The following is a 9397-nucleotide window of genomic DNA, read 5'->3' on the forward strand; positions in this document are numbered from 1 at the left end:
AGGTGAAAAGATGAAAGGAATGGCTGATTTCATTGGCAAATCTTTGACCAAAATTTCTGGTACTGCATTGATTGTGCATGCTTTGAGAGTGAGATTTCTGACCTCTGTTCATTTATTTCTCTATGCATAACCCACTTTTTTGTTTTTTTTTTTTTTTCAAATTCAAATTATGGAAATTTGGCCAACATAGCCCATTTGGTATAATCTCGAAGTCAGAAGTTCAATTTTTTCATCCACATTGTTAAAAAAAAAAGATATTATAGAAATTTGTTATGTTCCATTATTTAGTACTTTAGTTTAACATGATAAATTTGTGATATACTTGGGAACAATATTAGGATGTTTTTATTAAAATATTGTAGTTTGAAAAGCTATTTAGTGAATTAGGGTAGTTTCTAAAGTATTTAGAAATATATGGTGGTTTGGCCGTCCGAGGAAGAGAAAGGGATTAAGTCGAGTTTTGAGAACTTGACAATGAAGTAAGGATGAGTGTTGAAAATTCGACCTACATTAGTCGAGTTTTTAACACTAGACACATGTCTTGTCCCATTTCACCTGTCCAGTTGACTCACCTTTGATTAGTTTATTTTTTCCACTTGTCCAGCCTGCAATTCTGCATACAAAATTAGTCCGTGGGTCGAGTTTTCAAAAGTTGACCTACCATGTTTTAAACCCCCACTATCAGCTTCTCAAATCACAATTTTCCTCTACCTTCCTCCTCTGCATTACTACCGCCTTCGTTGCTCTCTGCGTTCATCTTTTTCTTCTAAAACTTCTCAAAATTTTGCTCTCTTCTCTTTCCAAAACTTATAAAAAACCACTCTTCCTTTTTTACTCTTTTGCCTATCATCTTTTCGTTCTTCTTCCTCTTCCAAAAATTGTTACTAAATCATCTTTTTTCTCATATTTGTCCATCAAATTGTGAGGTTTGTATATTTACTCTACAAAGTTTCAATTTTTTGTTAAAAATAATTATAAATTTTGTTCCTATTCTCATACTATTATATTTTTTTATATAGTTTTTGTTGCTATTTGGGAAACGAAGAACAAAAAAAAAAGTAACGTTTACTCAACAAAATTCTTAGTTTTTTTTTTTAAATAAAAAATAAGTTATAGATCCATATTCTCATAGTATTTTATTTTTCATAGTTTTTGTTGCCGAATAACAAATAACAAAGAAAAGAGAAACCATTGTCACTTTTAAGGAAAAAAGTAAGACTACTATTGAATTTGTGAGTTTATTTTTTATTTATTACGAGTTTTTTTTATATTTATATTATTCTAGATATACCATTTTAATTCCTTATATATTGATGTTAGTAGATTTGTCAGTTAATCTTTTTAATAGTTGTCGAGTTTAATAATATTTACATATTGATAATCTTATTTATATGATGTTAGACCTACCATATTAATTTTTTTTTCTGCATTTTAAATAATATTAGATTTTTTTAGTATTAGTGTTATTCTTTTAGTATTAGTGCATTTTTAAAAGTTTTTGTTATTTAATACAATTTTTTTGTTATTTAATATATATATTTTTTATAATATTCAATTGTTTTAGTATTTAAGTTTGATGTTCAAAGTTTTTTTTTATTAGTTTTTAATACTTTTAATATTTTGTTTATATTTTTGTTGTTTTTTTTATTTAAGTTTGATAAATAGTAAAATAATTAGAAATGTATTGTTTGTCTTTTTTTTTAAATTTATTATTAGTTTTTTTTAATATTTATATTATTCTAAATATATCATTTTAATTTCTTATATATGAAGACTCGTAACCTTGCTCTTTTAAAGAAAGAGAGCATTAAAATTAAATTAAGTGTAAACTTGCTCTTTTAAAAGATGTTCTTAAAATGTAAAAAGATTTGTATGCCTATATTGAAAAAGCATGAAAATCGCTATTAAATTTTTAATATGTTGTTTACTTTAAATAATATCATAATGTTAGGAAATATGAAGTTATATATTTTATGATTTAAATATGCTTTTTTATATAATTTAAAATTAAAAGTTATGTGATGTGTCATATATATTATAATGTTAGGAAGTACATATATAATTTGCAATATAACAACATTACTAAAACATGCTGTTGGTAGTATGAATATATAGAATATAAATATAACTAAACTAAGTTACTAACTATGAATTTAAGTGATTCATAAAATATCATAATAATCATAATGAATTTTAGTAGTTGTTAAATTCAATAATATTTATATATTTATGTTATTTAATACATATTTACATATTGATGTTATTTAATACAATTTTTTTGTGTTATATATATATATATATATATATATATATATTTGTTTATATTATTGTTGCATTTAAGTTTGATAAGTAGTAAAATAATTAATAATGTATTGTTTATCATTTTTTTAGAAAACGACGGACAAATGTTTGGGATTTATGTTGTTTACAAATGATAGTATGATATATGGCGTTGATTGAATTGATTATAACCAACCACCAGGTGGGAGTTTTAGCATCAATGTGAACACTGAACTTGTTTTTGAACAATTCGTTGAAATGGTAGAGATGTCACTTGGTGTAGATATGAGAGCAAATCCGATAGAAATAATATATAAATATCCTAATCTAACACCATCAGGATCAGGAAGGTTTATGTCATTCCCTATTCCTAATGAACAAGCAATGAACTTATTTTCTCAATCGCGATACTATTCCTGAATTTAATACATTTATATGTTAATGTGAATAGGGTAGGGATAGATATAAACATGAATGCACCCTTTAGTTAGTTTGAAGATCTAACTCAATGTATTGACCATGATCCTGAATTAGTTGCATTACTTTGTGATGATAAAGATATGGTGGCTAACAATCAATACATGGATTTTAGAATAGAAACGGACGATGAATTTGAAGAGTTGGATTTTGATGGTCGTGAACATGAGTTACCTTTAGATATATTCAATGATTTGGATATGAATGTAATAGATAGTATTCGAGAACATGACCCAATTGTAGCCCATATGGATGTTGACAATACCCAATTGTATAAGAGGATGATTTGTCAAGACAAAGAAATACTACAACACGCGGTCAAATATTTTGCTATTAAGTGTCACGCACCATATGGGGTTGTAGAATCGACACCGACGATTTGGACAATTCGGTGTAAGAAGTGGGAAGAAAGTTTCAAATGGAGACTTCATGCAACAAAGAAAAAGTCGCATGATTTGTTTCAGATCATTAAGTATGTTGTCAACATACATGTTTTTACTTAGAAATTAGTCAAAGTCATGTGCAGTTAGATTCATCGATGATTGTACTAAAGTTTTGTGATATTGTAAGAGAAAAACCATCAATTAGCGTGGCACAACTGCAGTCCGACATAAAAATAAAATTTGGATATCATGGCATTGGCCAAAGTGTTCGGTGACCGGGATGAGCCATACAAATAGTTACCCAGGTGGTTGTATATGGTTAAGCAGACCAATCCCAGAGCACGTGTGGAGTGGAGAGTGAAAGAAATGCCAACTGAAGGACATCTCATCCTTGCCCTTTTGCATTTTGGGCATTTAGTCCTTGTATAGAAGCTTTTAATAGATGTCAGCCAGTGATTCAGATAGATGATACCCACTTGTATGGAAAATATCAAGAAAAGTTACTGAATGCTACATCAGTCGATTCAAACGGGCATCTTCTTCCTCTTGCATTCACCGTTGCAAATGAGGAGTATGCAGACTCATGAGGATGGTTCTTGAAAAATCTGAGAGATATTGTTACATACGAAGAGTTGTGTCTGATTTCAGATCGACATGCTGACATTATCTCAGCAGTGAATAATCTAGCAAATGGTTGGACATGACCAAAATGTCACCATCGATTCTGCTTACGACATATCATCAGCAACTTCAATAAAAAAATACAAATTCAACACATTAAAGAATTATGTTTATCGTGTCGGATGTCAATTCTAAATTTGAAAATTTAATAAAGCAATTGAGAATATCAAAGGAATAAATTAGAGCTGTTTGAGTTTTTTTAACAACATTGGTATGGAGTAAAAGCATACGATGTAGAGTTCAGATATGGATGGATGACAATAAATCTATCGAAGTGCATAAATGGAGTCCTCAAAGGAGCTCGAATGTTGCCGATAAATACTCTTGCTCAAATAACATTCTTCAAGTGCGTAAATTATTTAGAAAAAAGAAGAGAAGAAATAAGGGTAGCTTTAGAGCGGCGAGATAAATACACTTGATAATTTTTTTTTTTTTTTTTTTTTTTTGTAATTAACAAAATGGTTCAAATATATTTATAATAATACTAAGTGAGTAAATATTAAGGTATACACACGAAAAAATTAATAAATGTGTTGCAAGATCTAGTAAACATGAAGTATAGTCATACGATTGATATGAAGGTGTGTTTCATGTGAAGACTGGACATCACAGCCTCAATGTTAAAGGAGGAAATGTTCAAATATTGAGTCTAAAAGGATTCGAGTGGTACTGTTCATGTAACAATGGCAAGCGTTTGGAATTCCATGCTCATATTTTATGGAAGTTTGCTTACATTTTAACATGAACTACAAATATTTTATTGAGGACTACTATAAACTGTCAACATATGCTGCATGTTACTCTCCTCAATTTCAACCTGTACTGCATGAAGATTATTGGATCACACACCCTAATATGCTTGTCTTACATCCTAACCCATTGTTGGTTTCTAATCAGTTAGGTCATAATCGAAGAGAGTGTCTTTCATTACGAAGACAGGCTCTAAATAATTAGAGATTTTTATTATTAATATTTTTATCTTGTAAATACTATTTTTATTGTGTAAATGATAATTTTATTGTGTAATTAATTTTTTTATTGTAATTTATTAAGTTATACATTAATTTTTTTATTAAGTTATACATTATTTATTTGAGAAATAAATATATATTTTTTCTTTTAGATCGTGACTTTAAATCCAGGACCGATTGATCTCAATGCTCTGTACAACTAATCGATCCATTGATCATCAGTTCTATGGCAAGATCGTACCAGTGGCGAGATATCCTGTATGTTGGGGTTGATGTACTAAATCTTGTAAGGTCCTGTAGTTTGTAAACACATGTATGAACAAACAGTTTTGTGGTATATAATATGAGATATTTCATTCACTTCAGTCTATGAAATATGAGATATTTTAATTACATTAACCACAAACCAATAAACTAAGATTCCTGGTTATCGTTGTAACTTAAACATGTATGTGGAGGAATACAAGTGGATCGTGCTTTAAGTGATAACCTAAATGGTCTGTAGTATATGTATAAAGGAGGAAACCTTATTCTGGTGACACTAGCCTACTTTAGGTATTACAAATATTCTAAAGTGCTACAAATAGTTTGATCCTGATCATTCGTGTATTACACATGCGAGCAGGGATGCTCTATACAAATGAGTTTGTATGAGACCAGACCACGAAATGTATAGTCTCGTTATACAATGCCATTCATGACATAGACTTTCATTTCACTAGGATGACCATAGATAACATGATCTTAATCTTGAGTGAGTTGTGAACTTCTGCCTATGAGGGTGGTCCTTTGATTTGCATGGATACGAGTGGCCAGATCGCTGACTTAAACCTACCACTTTGGGGATTCGTCTAATTAGGGAGCTGGAAACTTAGCTATACAAGATGGAATTCCCTCATTCCCCAAAGTAGGGGTAAGTAGATAAATTGCTCCCTTAAGGGCTGATTCCGGGGCTTGAACAATGTGGCGCCACACCTTCTCTTGGCCCTAGAAGAATTTAATCATAGTAGGACTATGATATATTGTTCAATAGAGGAATCAATGGTACTTAAGAAGTTAGATGTAACTACATGGGCAAAATGACAATTTGGCCTAGCTGTACTTATGAGCAATTTGTGAATGATCATCATATTGTTGATTGGTTATATCCAATGGACACAGAAATATATCTATAGCACGAAGAGTGCAGCTGTCGCTCTTTAGTGGAGTGCCCGGTAGTTAATGGATGGTAGATACCGTGATTAAAGAGTTTAGTCAGTTATTCACGTATCCTTGGAGCTTCAAGCTACAGGTCCATAAGGTCCTCTTGGTAGCTCAATGAATTCATGTTGAGAATCAGTTATTGGGATAGTTTGAAATGTTCAAATTAATGAGAGAGAATTTGATTATATATGATATAATTAAATTAGTTCAATTATATATGATATATTGATTTGATGTATTTATACATTATTTGATTGGAGGAATCAATATGAATATGATTTATATTAAATGCCATAAAAGAGGAAAAGAACTATGGTATATATGTTGCATATGATGCAATATTAAACCTACATGTTATAAATATAATACGATAAGTTAGTTATTGTATTTATTTATAATATATTAATTATGAGATAATTAGTATTTTATTTTTCTCCAATAACAACATTAGTGGATGGATATATACGATTTATGGCTAACTATGGGATAAAAGTTGAAAAATAGTTTTTCATTTTTCATTCCACATGCTATACAAAAGAGGTAATAAGATTACTTGTGGAGAGAGTAAATGATAAGTCATCGAGTTTCCTATATGATAGTTACTTGCTGTCTACACGATCGAGTATCAAGTCTATACGATAAGTTTCTTCTTCTTCTATCGTATACTCGATTGTCTATACGATCATTCTTTCTCTTCATTTCCTCATTCCGTCTATCCAAATCCATACAGAGCCCACAACTCCTGGATTCTCACACCGAGAATACCAAGGTAATCGTGTGGTGGTGTCCAATTCTGTTCAAGGGTCGAGGATTGAGTTGTACTCGCTGATGATCGAGAATTTTCTAGAGGCTCGTTGCGTGCGTGCTGTTGGACGCGTTGCTGATCGATCGAGAGAATACGTGAAGAAAGTGTTCTTCAAAGGTATTATACTCGATTCTTTTTATTTTAATTAAGAAGCATGCTGTAATTTAGTCCTTAATGCACAATCTGTTTGTTTGTTTGATTGTAAATGTTTATGTTCTTTCATAATGGAGTTTAGAACGATTTGCTTCCGCTCACTGGTTCTCTAGATTTAGAGTTCTTTCACTGTAGACGTTGAGAGGCAGTTGTTCATCACACTATCCCACTTCATCCTTGAATACTACCGTTACTTCGTACATCTAGATTTTATGGAATTGCCAGATTGGGATTCATTTAGCTAGATTGGTATCTCAGCATAACATTGGTCGAGATATGGAGGCCTAAGATGCATACATTTCATATGCCTATTAGAGAGTGCACTATCACTCTATAGAAGTGTTGTTCGGGTTAACTGTTGATGGTGAGCCGGTCTCTAGAGTGATGTATGATGACTGGTTGCATATTTGTCAATTGTTCCTTGATGTGACCCCACCCGTCGATAAAATTAAAGGAGCGAGATTAAGTTTGATATGGTTAGGGATACAAATCTGTGAGCTCGCTGATGATGCGGATGAGGAAACCGTCATGAGATATACGCAAACATATATACTACAGATGATGGGTGAAAGTCTATTTTCTGATAAATTAAGTCATTTTATTCACTTGATGTTCCTGCCATTGTTAGCTAACCTCTATTATGTGGGACAATATCTTTGGGGTGGAGCATGTTTAGCATGACTGACAACTTACCTGAAGTTTGTGAGATCGTTGGGCCTCTGATACTTTTACAATTATGAGCTTGGGAACGATTTTCAATAATCGCTCCACAGCTCCAACATGTAAATGACGCTCAATTAGCTGGACGAGCCTACGGTTCTAGATATGTTATTCTAATTCAATTTAATTTAACAAAAAAAAATTATATAATTGATCTAATTAATTCAAAATCTAAATTAATTTAAAAATATAGGTGGAGAGACAAATTTTGTGTGACTAGGATAGCTACACTTGTAGTTAGTCAGTACAGATACATATTTGATCTGCTTTAACCTGATCACGTACATTAGTACTGAATCAAATTAAATTTTTTATACAATTTTTAATGTATTTGTCTTTAATATTCTTTAATGTTTTATGTTTTAGATTATTTGGGAGCCTCACAAAGTTGTTATGGACACTTTGCTCAATTTCTGTATAAATAGTTAAAACATATGGCGGACAATAAGTCTCTCATATGTTTTCATATTGGTGAGTGAGATCTTCCTGACGGGGTAATGAGACAATTCGGTTTCCAGCAGGATGTCCCATCGCCTTGTAATACTGAACCCTACTGCATGACATCGATTTAAAACTGGAGATTGTTTTGAAAAGTGTGATGGCACTATCGTGCTTGATTTATTGTAATAGGGGTTTCTATTGGGCAATTTGATAGAGATGTCACTCAAAATTATATCGACTGGTACAATAATATTACAAGATGCTACGTTACTTGTCCGAGAGTAGCTGTGGGTCATCTGATACATAAATAAATATTGTCTAATTATTTTTAATTTAAATTTATTTTAAATATTGTCTAATCGTTTTATAATTCACAGAGATCGAATAACAATAGACTCCATAATGTTGCAAATGATTCGAACTAGGTTCTTGCTATATGCAGTAACAACCAGAGCTATATGGAGAAGATATATTATATGTACGATGTACCTATTGTTCTTCTACCAGTTCTTAAACGTAGGGGACCTATTCGAGAAGAAGAAGATGAGTTTGATGAGGTTGCCCACAATGTGGAAGAATTGCCTCCTATGATGCAGACGGGGAGTGAAACTGATTATGTTAGTCTGATAATGATGATGCCAACATTTGGTTTAGGATATTATGATTCAGAGGTTGGTCCATCGTTTCATATGTGCATGAACATGGCTGAGACCATGGAGAGCATAATGAATATTTATACTATGAAGCGCCTGCAAAAGTACCAGAGTAACATCAAGAGAAACCAGAGCAACCTCAAGTTCGAAGTCGACGACGACAACCAGCTCAAAATCGACGACGTCCGCCTTGTGGGACACATTGATTTTTTTTCTAATTATTTTTAAATGAATGAGATAATAATTATATAAATATGAACATTTTAATTTACATTTTATTATTTTTAAATTACGAAAGAAAACATAAACACTCGACCGTTATTTAGAAATAGAACAACAAATAGTGACAACAAATATGAGTGTGCCATAAGTATGCCTTTGTCGGGTGTTCAACACTCGACTTGCTTACTTCTCGAGTTCTCAATACTCGACTTGTAATTGTCGAGTTTTGAACACTTGACATACTAAAATAATAATTAAAAAAACTATAGTATTTCTCTAAATTGTTTTCAAACTATAGTATTTTTTCTAATTAGTTTTAAAAACAACAATATTAATCTAAATTTCTCACAATATTAACTATTTACCTTTAAAAATGGGTATGTGTATATATATATATATATATATAGA

At 31.3% G+C, this 9397-nt stretch overlaps 1 pseudogene; it reads left to right on the forward strand.

Moving 5' to 3' along the window:
• Window positions 1-8107: 8107 nt before the first annotated feature.
• Window positions 8108-8973, forward strand: LOC150031695 (uncharacterized; annotated as a pseudogene).
• Window positions 8974-9397: the final 424 nt, after the last annotated feature.

This window comes from Benincasa hispida, chromosome 12 (assembly GCF_027475165.1).
Source record: "Benincasa hispida cultivar pf3 chromosome 12, pf3_genome.v1.1, whole genome shotgun sequence".
Lineage (NCBI taxonomy): Eukaryota > Viridiplantae > Streptophyta > Magnoliopsida > Cucurbitales > Cucurbitaceae > Benincasa > Benincasa hispida.